This window comes from Rhododendron vialii, chromosome 2a (genome assembly GCF_030253575.1).
Source record: "Rhododendron vialii isolate Sample 1 chromosome 2a, ASM3025357v1".
Lineage (NCBI taxonomy): Eukaryota > Viridiplantae > Streptophyta > Magnoliopsida > Ericales > Ericaceae > Rhododendron > Rhododendron vialii.
The window spans coordinates 37,182,393-37,196,097 of record NC_080558.1 but is presented as its reverse complement, the minus strand read 5'-3'; positions in this window follow the sequence as shown (position 1 = coordinate 37,196,097).

Sequence of the window (13,705 nt, the reverse complement as noted above, 5' to 3'; positions counted from 1 at the left end):
CTGGGTTCCCGAGTATCCTCACAATGGTTCCGCCGCACCGGGTTTCCATTGGCACACGATTGCATTGGCTCCTCTCCACGGATAACCAAGCCACACACCCAACCTCGGTTCCGCCGCGCCGGGTTCCCATTGGCACACTCACACACATCTCACATAATGCCCTCGAAATGGTCATTATGTAGTTTTAAAATATTTCCTTCCTCGGAAAACACATTTTCTTCCTCGTTAACCTCACCCTAAGCGTCATGTCTCTAACTTTCTTGGTTTAGGTGTCTCGTTTTCATGCATAGACTTCCGCGGTAGAACTTTCCACATAAACAAGCATTCATAAAAAATTCAAACTATTCTAACAAGATCATCCAACTCCAAACCACTTAGCATGCTTAAATCACCATGAGCGAACATAAATCATGCATTTCCAACATTTTAAGATAACCTTATCTACTTTAGAAAGAATGATCAAAGTTTACTTCTTAATGACGTTCTATTCTCCAACATACGATCTTACACAATACGTAGAATTGGTGGACTAGGATTCCTACCTTACTTCTTGGCGGTGGTCGGCTACGGTGAATTGGTCGTCGGTTTTGTGATTCGTCGGCGTAACGGCTCCGGATTGCTTCAAAAGGAAGAGAGATGAACTTTTCTCTTCCTAGAAACAACTTGCTAACTAAACTAAGCTACTTTTAGAGATCTAGTGGTGGTTTTGGAAGTGGTTTGGTGGTTTCTCTCAAGAACTCTCAAGAAACTCAAGAAATCAAGAACTTTAGAACTAAGAACACTTAGAATTTCTAGAGAGATGGAAGAGCAAAGCTTGGAGGTGTGAGTTTGAAGCTTGGAATGGCTTCTATTTATAGGCCAAGACTCCTCTCTCTCTCTCTAGCTGATTCTCTCTCTCTCTCTATATCTCACTTTTCTTTCACTTGTCATGGTTGATTGATAGGTTGATGGGTGAAGTTAAGGCTTGCTTGCACACTAACCACCTAGTTTTAGGCTTGCATGGCTAGGTTTAGTACTTTGGAGGGAACTATGGAAGATATGGAGGTAGAGTTGTACAAGATTTGGTGTTTAAAGAACAATATAGGACAATGAAAGGATAGATTTGGAAGGTATTCATCCCAAAAGTTGGAAGGATGAAAGAATAACAAGGTACAAGTCCCATCCTCCTTCTTCTTCCTTTCCCCTTCCCTCTCTCTCTCTCCCTCCCTCTCTCTCTCGGTCTCTCTTTTCTCTCTCTCCCTCTCCCTCTCTCTTATTAGTACACCCATACTAATATATATATATATATATATATATATATATATATATATATATATATATATATGCATATAAAGGAAAGATTATCTATATAAGTACATGGTACTAAGATCTAAGGGGTTTGAAAGTCAAGATTCTCCTTTTATACTAATACAAAAGGTACTAGTACTTAATTTATAAAATAGTGTACTTTGTACTCTAGGGAATCTTAATAAAAGATTAGTTTAATAGGCCTAGTACTTAGTTGGCAAGACTAACCTATTGACCAATGGGTAATAAATCCCCTAATGGTTAATAACCAAGGGATAATAGAGGACAAGGTACTTATATAATAAACTAAGTTTTTAGAAAAGACTACATATCCTTTTGCATGTGGCAAAATACACATATGTATATATACATGTACTTATCAAGATATAATAATGGAAAAGCTATTATCCAATGGGTAAAGATTACCCTAATAATTATTATCCAATGGACAAAGGCTAAAAGGCAATTAAATGGTTTAGTTGTTTGGTTAAACTAACTAGTTGGTTGAGAATTGATTAGGCATAGTAATCAGGGTTTCTAGTCGAGGAATAAGGTGATAAGGCGTTCAATTGCTTGAATACAAACTGCTAGAAATCAATAAGAAAACCATCGAGCAATCAAGAGAAATTAAGAAATTTCGAATAACAACGAGATTTTTATTGAATGAAAAATCGGAGTTGTTACAAAAACAAAGTGATCTTTCCATAAATATTTACACATATAGGGGTTGATTTGATAAATGTCCCAAAATACGAGATCTGCTTCAGCCTTTCATATGAATATTTTAACCCGTTTTACAGTACCATTGCATCCAAATAGAAAATATCCTATGCAAAATATGGAAATTTAAGGGTTTCATGAGGGTTATTAATTTAATGAATGTAACTAGTAATTAAATTTTATGTTTATGAGATTTTTGGCCTAGATTAATAATGCTAGTTCTTTTTTATGGTTTTAAATTAGACTCTTTCATTTTGGAACTTAATTTGTCAAGTTTGAAAGCTCAAAACTTTATGAGTTTAAGATCATACTTGAAAGCTCGAGATTAGCTTGCATATTTCACAAGCTAAGCCAAGCTTATCATGAACATAAAATTTCAAACTCGACCTAAGTTTGAACAATTAACCTCAAAAAGTTTCAAACTCAAACCAAGCTTCAACACGTGTAATAAGGAGTCAGGCCAAGCTTGAGCAATACTGTGCTTGACTTGTTTGGCTCGATTAGCACTCCTAATTATAGCCCTTTAGATTATCAAATTATTTGGTGGTATGGTGTATCGCCACGCGGTGCTCCAACACCTTTATTCACTACACATTTTTTACGGATTCTCCATTAAAACACAACAGTAGCTTGCTTTTTTGCAGACCAAGAGACAAGGTTTGCACCCAAATAAACATAATAACCACCCGTAGAACGTCTGTCTAATGAGTCTCCTGCCCAATCGGCATCAGTGAATACATATAGGGACAAAGAACCTTTGGTAAAGAAAAGACCTTCATGCAAAGAACCCTGTATATATCACAAAATGTGCTTGACAGCAGTGAAATGGCTTTCCAATGGCTGATGCATATGCTGACAAACAGCATTAACAGAGAAAGACAACTCTGGTCGCGTAAGAGTGAGATACTGAAGAGATCCCACAATGGTACGATAGAAGTCAGGATAAGGAAATGGAGAATCAGTAAGCCCTGTAACAGTCTTAAGAGATGAGGGAGAAGCACAAGGCCTACATTCATGCATGCCTGCTTTCTTAAGCAGATCCTGAGCATACTTGACTTGTGAAAGAATGAAACCATGAGAGACAGGAACAACCTCAATGCCCAAGAAATAGTGAAGAGCACCAAGATCATTTAAAGCAAAATCTGAGCCTAAACCAGCAATAATATTTTGAACAAGAGCAGAATTATTACCTATGATAAGAATATCGTCCACATATACTAGCACATAGACCAAATTAGATCCTTGAGATAGAATGAACAACGAAGAATCTGCCAAACTGTTATGAAATCCCTTGTTAAGAAGGCTTTTGGACAACACATCATACCAGGCCCTTGGAGCCTGTTTGAGACCATATAAGGCTTTGTGTAACTTACAAACATGAGTGGGAAACTGAGAACTAACATAACCCTGGGGTTGTTTGAGATAAACAGCTTCTTGTATAGGCCCATGAAGGAAAGCATTAGAGACATCGAGTTGTCTGATAGTCCAACCAAAAGAAATAGCCAAAGCAAGCACAAGTTTATGGGGTGTTTTATTAATTTGTAGGGCTTTTTAGCCTTTAACATTGCTTTAAACTGTATATTATGTTGCTTATAACTGTGTGGTTTGTCCTGGGTGTACACTGGTCCTTCCAGAACCCAGAGAGTTTGAGAATAAGAGCTGTGGGTTTGAGCTCACCGGCGCGCGCGTGTCTTGGAGATGTGCACGCAGGAGTGAACAGCATGTAGTGACTTGTTCAGTGCATGCTGGTTTCTTCCTGCGCACGTCACTCCAAAACAGGGGCCTTCCAGTTTGTTTAAACTCCCACAGCAGTCTGTTCTCATCCTATACTAACTGCTCATCCATGCTATCTATCACATCCTGCAAACATGTTACAGTTTTAATCCCCAATTAACTGTTCCCCCGCCCTAAATGGCTAAAGAATTGATTAATAAAAGAGAATCGCAAACAAACATCTTTCGCAAATGCCTAAGTAGAGACCGATCTCCGGATTGGGCGAGAAGGGTGCCGTAAAACCCTTCCCCTCTCGTAACCTGGCTCTTGAACCCAGATATAGTTATGACGGACTGGTTCCTTAACATTTTCAAATCAAACAGCGCAACAAGTGCTTTGAAATACGGTTCCTTGGGTGTCGGACCTTCAAACCCGAGTGGCGACTCTGTATTTTACGAGCGCTTGCTTCCCCGCTCGCGCTCCCTTAATCTGGGCCCTTGCATTTTGAAATCCGGAAATTCCAAGGGCATGCTGCCCACAGTGGCGACTCTGCTGGGGATCGAATCAATATTGGTCTATACTCAGATTTTAATATGCTTGAGAACAATCCCACAAAAGGCTGTCAAAATAGTGAGCTTCGCGCTGCTAAAGAAAGGATTGGTGATTTAACAGGACCTCGTGTCCGGCCATCCTGACTGGGGCTTTTCCGATTGTTCTCTCGTGTAGTTTCTTCTAAGTATTGATCAATAAAGAGAGCCAAATTTGAAAAGGCATTTGCGAATTTGCGATTCTATTTCATTAATCAATTTCTTTAGCATTTTTCATATGCATCGATGTGGGATAAGCCTCGTTGGATCGTTTTGGCAATCCGGCACGGTTTACCGGAGCTCGGGGACCCCGAATGACCGACAACCTTCGACGATGATGAGTCATTCTACCGCTTGACTGTTGCTTTGCGATTACGCGGGCAGCGGGAGGTATATCTTGGCTCTAGTCCGAGGAACCCGTTACAAGCCAAAACCAGCCTTTGCATATACAAAGCATTAGAACTCTCCAAACTAGGACAGGTACCTACAGGGTAAGATTACTTGCATCTAACCCCCATATACTGTCTACGTGTTACTGCTTTCCCTATCGCATGTACTGTACATACACTATTTTGCATAGGAGCATGCTTAAGGTTGTCTTGTCGTTCAAGTTTGTCATGCGCTGTCTAAGACGTTGTTGGACCCGATGAAGAGTCGTTCATTCTGTTGAATGTTCGTTATCAATCGCAAAGTCCTTAGTTCAATGAGACTTTGAGAAATCAAAATTTACTACATCCTTGGCTCATGCCCGATTGAAGATTCAACCGAAAATATGGAACAATAAAAGTAGTGATGCCATGTCACTGGTACTACCCGGGTTGAAGTGCGAAGTCACTACACACCGCCGTGTTCAAGGTTAAGGTGCCATGTCATCACTACCGAGTTGTTTCAAATTCAAAGTTGAACCTTCAAATGGGACTAGTAGAAGATTTAGTCTATTTTGACATCTTTTAGGATCTATCGATCTACTCAAGGACACATCGCCAAAAAGAATTCTGAGGATTCTGGCAACGTCTGAAATTCGTGAGGCAAACTCGTCTCTATTTTTGTACATACATACCGTTATGCGTAGGAGCATGTTTAGGGCGGCTTCTAGGTAATCTCTCTTTCGAGTCTGTCTTATGTTTATTAGGACGCTGCTAGTCCCGATGAAGAGTCGTGCATCTCGATGGTACACGTTACTAATTTTCAAAGTTCTTAGATCAGCGAGACTTTGAGAAATCAAACCTTTTTAAGCCCTTGGCTCATGCCTGATTGAAGTTTCAATCGAAAATAGGGAACCACAAAGTATGGATGTCATGTCACTGGCACTACCCAGGTTGAAGTGTGAAGTCACTATACACCGCGGTGTTCAAGGTTAAGGTGCCATGTCATCAATACCGAGTTGTTTTGACTCCAAAGTTGAAACTTCAAGAATGGAATAGTCAAAGGCTTAGACTGTTTTGACATCTTTTAGTGTTAGTCGATTCAAGTAAGGATACACCCTCGAAAAGATTTCTGAGGATTCTGGCAGCGTCCGGACGTCATGAGACAGACTCATTTTTAGTTGTAGAGTCTAGGAGGACACGGACAACAACGACATGTACATTGCATTATTCTTGTACATAGTTTGCTGCAGGAATGTCACTGAGTTTTCAATTACTTTGCAATTTAGTTTGTAACCATTGCACCGAACAAGAAAGTACCAAAAGGAAGAGCCAAACCTACTTGGGAACGTCTTCAGAATCCGGTTCAAAGACTTGTTAGGCTAGATTCCTAGTCAGTCACAACGGAGGCTTCTCCAGGATCACTATTGGCCGCCCTACAGTCGGGTTCGCCATCGATTTTGCAAAAAGCCACGCTGCCGGCTTCCTCATCTTCAGCTTCTTCATCAAGCTCCATTGAAAAACCTGCGATGACAGATCAACCGCTCACTTTGGAAACCATGCTCATGAACCTCCAGAACAATATCACTGCTATGCAACAGAGGGCTACTCAGACAGATGCTAACATCACTCACCTAAATGACCTTATCAACACTTGTCTTCCACCAGTGGCCGAAGGGGAAGGCGAGGACGATGAGGATGTTCATGCAGAACCCGTCTTTATTGAGGATCCAAACCGTGAAGGCCGGCTTATCGTTCAGCCCACTTCTAGAGAGGCTCGTGTGCTTGCTCCAAATCCCGCTGTTGTTAGGCCTGTTCAAGACCCTGACATAGCTGCTCTTATGGCCAAGATGGCTAAGTTGGAAGAAGCTATTTCAAAATCTGAGAAGATCAGTGCAGGAGGAATTGACCTGGATCATCTCTGCCTGTACCCTAATGCTAGGCTTCCTAACAAATTCAAGATGCCTGACTTGGTTAAGTTCGATGGGAGCGGTGATCCCAAGACTCATCTCTTTGGCTACCATGCTGCCATGAAGCTGTTGGGTGTGGAAAGTGAGGCCATGTCTCAGCTTTTCCCACAGACTCTCTCTGGGCCTGCCTTCCATTGGTTTCTGTCGCTTGACATCTCCAAAAGAAGAACTTGGGAAGACATAGGGGTTGCCTTTGTCTCGCAGTACAATTATAACTCTCAGCTCAAGATGACTACTCGTGAGTTGGAGTCCACCAAAATGGAAGCAAATGAGTCCTTTGCAGATTTTGTTAAGAGGTGGAGAGCCAAGGCTGCATTAATGACTGATCGCCTAAGCGAGAGGGATCAACTCCGCATCATCTCCCGCAATCTTCAGCCTGACTTCGCCAAGCACCTCATGTTGGTCCAAGCATCTGCAAACTTTGAGACTTTCTTCGAGTTAGGCCTAGCCATTGAGGATGCACTACAGAGTGGAATTCTGCCTAGGGGAGAGTCCTACTTACAGAAAGCGAAGCCGTGGCCCCATTCTGGAAATAGTAGCACGTTGTTTGGTAACAGCAACTACTCTAATACAGCTACAAGTGGGAGCGATGCTCCGGCTTTCGACTCCAATCGCGCTGCCGATGTCAACCAGGTTCAAAATGCCCAAAGCTACCGGGCTCAAACCCAGCCTCGGAATTTCTCTGTCTTCGAGGCATCTCTATCCGCAGTGATGGAAAAACTCGTCAAGTCTGGGCATCTCAAACCTTTGACCCCAACTTCCCCGCCAAAAGTTCTACCTTCTGGTTACAAACCTCATCTCTTCTGTGCCTTCCACCAAATGCCTGGCCATCCCACTGACGCATGCTATCATCTTCGACATGAGATTCAAGATCTCATTGACAATGGCACGGTTCAAGTTCCACCAAAGCCTAACGTCATTTCCAACTCCTTGCCTCAACACAACTCTGACCCTCTGGTTGGTCAGATATCTATCACCTCTACTCAAATCAACCCGAGCTCCACCATATTCAACCCTAGCCACTATGTCATCCCAGAGAGCCAACCCAAACCAATCGTATCCATCCCGTTCGAATCGGAGATTAACATGATGGCTGTAGGTTGGGCAATTGAGGTCTTCACTGCCGACACCTGGATTGACAGTAATAAGGAGCTTACAAAGGAGCGGACTGGCCGGTTGAAGTCCAGGGTTCATGGGAGCACCAAGTAGGTTTGGTTAAAGAAGCTGAGGAAGCCGAAGTGCTGTTGCTTGGGCCTGACACCCGCTGGATCCCACCTCTTTTTGTGGAAGTCAAGGGTAGCTATAAAAGTTGTATTTTCAAACCGCGTCTAGTTTGCATTGGCTTTTGTCTGAGTCTGACACAGTATCTGTCAAGTTGTCTAAATCTAGCTCTAAGTCGAAGGTTGTGCCTTTTGGCCATCCACGTCATAGCTTTTGTTTCATGTTTTGAGTCTGCTATACTTGGCAACCCCGAGGGGCTTTCTTTATGATATGCATTATTTTGCTTCTAAGTATTTTGCTGGCTTGTGAATAAACTGTGTCGACCCAGACGACGAAGGGATAGATTTCGATGGGATCATTCCCAAGAAAATGTGTTCCCTCGCCGAAAGGGAAGACGAAAGGCATGCTCAGCCTATTAATTGAAATAATAGTTTTCAAATAAACTTGAAAGATGAAGTAGACCTCCAAATGGTTCAAACTGGTTCAACACTGTCCCCAGAGGAGCATTGCGCCCGGTCAGATAGGCTCGAAGAGTTCATTAACATCCTGGCGTGGTCTCACAGAAGACACACTTAGCGTTGATCCTGAGACGAAGAAGCATCAAACCCCCTGCTATCGGGTGCCAAACCATGTAAAGCAAAGCTCAAAAGGTCCAGTGCCTCATACCATGTTCAAGTTTGTAGGAACAGCGTTCCACCAAGTACAAGTTACAAAGTTCAAAATTGGCCTAGAACGAGACATGTCAACCGAAGCACACTGGACTCTGCGCTATCAAAGCCGTTTTATCTGAGGCTGTGGCCAGAGATCATCGATCTCGACCGACCTTGATGGCAATCAAATTCAAATACCTTGGTCAACATGGATCAATTCAAAAGCCTTTTCCTTGAGAGAAGCTCGTTGGGCTGAAAACCCCAAGGGTGGGCAGTTCCAAGCAAAAGTTAGAGTAGCCTGCTAGACCAAGAACCTATGAAGGAGGTCTAGGCAAAAGTAAAGGCAATATTTGAAAGCTCGCTAGACCGAAAACCCGAATGGGCGGTTCTAGGCAAAAGTTAGAGCGTAAAAGGTGAGGTAAAATACTCGAGTGAACCTTAGCCTGAACTACGTTTTGACCTGATTCCCTAGCTTGGGATACGTAGGCAGTCTCTCTTTAAGACTCGATCACATTCTATCAATTGGATCCATGGTTGACATTTTGGTACACATCAAAGGTCAAAGAGGATCGAAGATCAGATCAAGCTGCATTGGAGGAATCAGAAGGGGGAAAACCTTTTGTCTTTCAGTTTTATTGCAAACTACTAATTCAATTTCAAAGCTGAGCATAAAGCCTTAAAAGATTTTAAGCATCAAAAACAGAATGAAATGCTGGCGAGGCCTAACGGCTCACAATTTATTCTAAGTTCAGCGAAGTCTAGTGTGAGCAGTTGCAGTAGCTTTGCAGTCATGTGCGCTAGTTTGAGGTTCACGCACACTTGTTCATAGTTATGTGCGTTGGTCTCAAACCTGCGCGCGCTTCTTTGATTCGAGCAGCCAATCAATAGCAGTTAGCTACTGCCTTCGAGTCCTGTTCAAGGGGCTTTTTGCCAAGTTTTGTCATACCGTGCAGACCTAATGTGACTGCACGGGGGTGTAGGTTTCAGTCCGGGCCTATATGTGTCATCATTTGCGTCTTATGTCCATCTTTGTGGCATTTTTCTAGATTTCAATCCATTGTCATGTCGAGATGCTTTTCTCAGTTCTATTTGTTCATCCAGGTCACCGTACATATGTTTGACCTTACAAGTGTCAGTTTCACCTGTCTAAAGGGATATTGTGAGTTTTAGCACGTTAATGCCCAAAATTTCATTATTTTCCATTTGTCTAAGGATCCGCATCGTATCCTGGGGCTCTTTCTCCCTTTTCGTTCGAGCTAGGAGAGTCTGTACATACATGTGTCTCTGTGTATCGACTCAGTTCACTTGTCAATGCAAATTAGATATTAGCAAATGGTTTACATATCGATAAACTGGAAAATGCAATTTTTACATTGCTACCCTAGTATCTGTAACCCACAAGCTATGGAATCTTGTGGACATCAAGGGCATGTCAGCCCAAGGCCAAGCAAAGCATATTTTCTGGGGCTCGTCTGCCTAAGCATCGAAGAAAGGGCATGCAGGCCCAATGCCGTTACAATGTCAACTGGGGCACGCTAGCCCGCTCGATGTCTATTTATCTGGGTGCGCATCTCAGAAGCAAAAGACAGTAAAGTACCGGGGCTCAGTGATAGTCCTTAAGCCATCGTTGTCCTCCTAGGAGCCGCCCTTAGCTTGCACCTACATTTTCAATTTGTGCATTTTGTTTGTATACATCTTTGCATATTGTGTATGTCAACTGCTGAAAACAAGAAGGTGGTCAGAATGGTTACCATCAAGTCTTTGTTTGCCAAAGGATGCGATGCAATCTCCAGCGGTGCTGTTCTCGTTGGTCAGCGGATGCGAAGAAATCTCCCTGAATCCACGATTTGTTTACCAAAGGATGCGATGCAATCTCCTGCGATGTTGTTCTGTTTGTGTAGCGGAGGCAATGAAAATCTCCCTAACACACGATTTGTTTACCAAATGATGCGATGCAATCTCCTGCGGTGTTGTTCTGTTTGTGTAGCGGAGGCAATGGAAATCTCCCTAACACACGATTTGTTTGCTGACGGATGCGATTGAAAAATTTCTTGCGGCATTGTTCTCATAGCAGGATGCGATAAAATCTTCTGCAGAACAAATCAACGACAGCCGGTCCTGTCCACTTTTCGATGGCTCGATCACTTTGTATAGTGATTCGCCCATCCAAATCAGCGATGGTCAGCCATATCATCAATGACGGTCAGCCTTATCAGTTATTCAACGATGGTCAGCCATATCATCCATGACGGTCAGCCATATCAGTCATTCAACGATGGTCAGCCATGTCATCCATGACGGTCAGCCATATCAGTCATTCAACGATGGTCAGCCATATCATCCATGACGGTCAACCTTATCAGTCATTCAATGATGGTCAGCCATATCATCCATGACGGTCAGCCATATCAGTCATTCAACGATGGTCAGCCATATCATCGATGACGGTCAGCCATATCGTCTATCTCCACCAAATCAACGGCTTGATCATTCTGCACACTGATCAGCCCGCCTCCCATTCAAACTTCAACGGTTCGATCATTTATACTGATGATCCTTCCTTCCTGTCAAATCCACAAACAACGACCAGAACATCATTCGATGGTCCGTTCATCCGCAACTGATTGTTCCCCAGGAGAGTCCGTCTTGGCCTATCCCGAACGACAATCACCCTCAGTCTAGCCTCAAGTGCATCTTCCAGCAGGCTTATTGCTCTATCTCGGATGGTCTTTGATAAGGAGATTGGCTCTGATTCCCTACAGATGGAATTCAACTTGCCTGACACGACCTACCCATGTTTGTTGGAATGCTTTGTGCCGAGGATAGCTTGATCCCCAGCAATGACGGCCTGTCCCGTCCAAATCTGCAGCGACAGCCTGTTCTGTCCAAATTCGATCAACAAGCGGCGATTCACTCGTCCACTTCTACCTCCATCCCCGACAATGGACAGCCAGCCCATTCCACCGATCAGGTTCCTTAAGTTTACTTATCTACTTTGCTAGTATGCTTTGCTCTGGATTGCCTTGAGGGGTGTCTAGAATTCTTTGATGTTACTTGTACCAAGTCGATGGTGCTTCAAGTGCCGTCAAAGAGGGGCTACTGTAGACACCCCAATCTGAGCTTCCAGATTAGTTTACTTACGGTTTTTGATTCCCCGATGATGAAATGGATCAAGAACACCCCGAGAATGATAGCGTGTTTGAGCTTTGAGTGTTTGCAAAACCTTTGAACCTAACCTAGCCTAAGCCACTTCAAAAAAACCAAAAACTCTACTGATGCGGGCCAGGGCGCAACCATCCCGCGCCCGGTTGCACCGTCGCGCGACAGACTCACTTCATCGCGCGACAGAGTGCCAGGGCACACCATCGTGCGCCAGACTCACTCCATCGCGCGACAGACCAATCTCCCACCAACCTTTCTGAAGGAGGACAGTTGGCCACCAATGCAACTTCAGCCAGGCCTCGTGGACTGGCTGAACTTCTCTATTTACACCAACCAGATTCACCTCCATCCTTCTCTATATATATCCCCCTTTGTTTCTCTTTCAAAGGGTTTAAGAATTTCAAAAGAGTACACCTTGGGTCACCATCCTCCATTTTCACACTTCAACCATTCAAGAACAAAGCTTGTTCTTCCTCCTCAAATCATTCAACCACGCAAATAACCTCTTACTCAAAGCTCAATCTCTTTCGGACTCAATCAAGCCTTCAAACATCAAAGCTCAAGCACTCTTTCAAACTCAATTTAGGTATAGCTTACCTACTATTTTCTGTTATGATCCCTGAGGGGGGCTGGCAGGGCCAAGGCTGGTAATCAATACCGGTCCTGGTCCTAAAGCTGGCAAGGTTTCAGAATCGTCATGGTAGGACCAGCGCGCGACGGTCCCACTCTCACGCGCGACACTCCGTTGTTGCACGCGATGGACCGCGTGGGGATTGGTTTCCTACTGTTTTATGCTTTATTATGTTATAGATCACTGTTAAGCATGTTAAAAATCAGTTTACTGCTTTCCTTTGTTAGAAATTGCTAGTATGTAGTTCAATTTGCATGTCTGCAGTTTTGGAGTACCCCTGGGATCATTCTGGACCTATCCCAGAACCCAGAAATGTGTAAACCAAATACTGGTCCGCGCCAGGGCGCACCATCGCGCGCCAGACTGGCTCCATCGCGCGATAGTATGCCTCTGACCAGTGAGTGGCCTTGCACGGGTAGCTTAGTTTTAGGCCATTATTTTGTCTCCACGCTGTTTATGGGGTGTTTTATTAATTTGTAGGGTTTTTTAGCCTTTAACATTGCTTTAAACTATATATTATGTGGCTTATAACTGCGTGGTTTGTCCTGGGTGTGCACTGGTCTTTCCAGAGCCCAGAGAGTTTGAGAATAAGAGCTGTGGGTTTGAGCTCACCGGCGCGCGCGTGTCTTGGAGATGTGCGCCCAAGAGTGAATAGCATGTAGTGACTTGTTCAGTGCATGCTGGTTTCTTCCTGCGCACGTCACTCCAAAACAGGGACCTTCCAGTTTGTTTAAACTCCCACAGCAATCTGTTCTCATCCTATACTAACTGCTCATCCATGCTATCTATCACATCCTGCAAACATGTTACAGTTTTAATCCCCGATTAACTGTTCCCCCGCCCTAAATGGCTAAAGAATTGATTAATAAAAGAGAATCGCAAACAAACATCTTTCGCAAATGCCTAAGTAGAGACCGATCTCCGGATTGGGCGAGAGGGGTGCCATAAAACCCTTCCCCTCTCGTAACCTGGCTCCTGAACCCAGATATGGTTATGACGGACTGGTTCCTTAACATTTTCAAATCAAACCCGAGTGGCGACTCTGTATTTTGCGAGCGCTTGCTTCCCCGCTCGCGCTCCCTCGATCTGGGCCCTTGCATTTTGGAATTCGAAAATTCCAAGGACATGCTGCCCACAAGTGCCATCAGAATGACGTTTAATTTTGTAAATCCATTTACACCCTATAGTAGGAGCATTAGGTGGAAGAGGAACCAAGGACCAAGTGCCCTGCTGCAATAGGGCAGTGTATTCTTCTGACATAGCTTTTTGCCACTCAGGGAAAGCCATAGCTTCCTTAAATGAGGTGGGTTCAGTTGAAGGAGGAGAAAGAGCAAGTAAAGAAAAAGTTTTTTTTGGAACGGTAATGCAATGTTAAGCTCTAGTGATCATGTGATGTTTG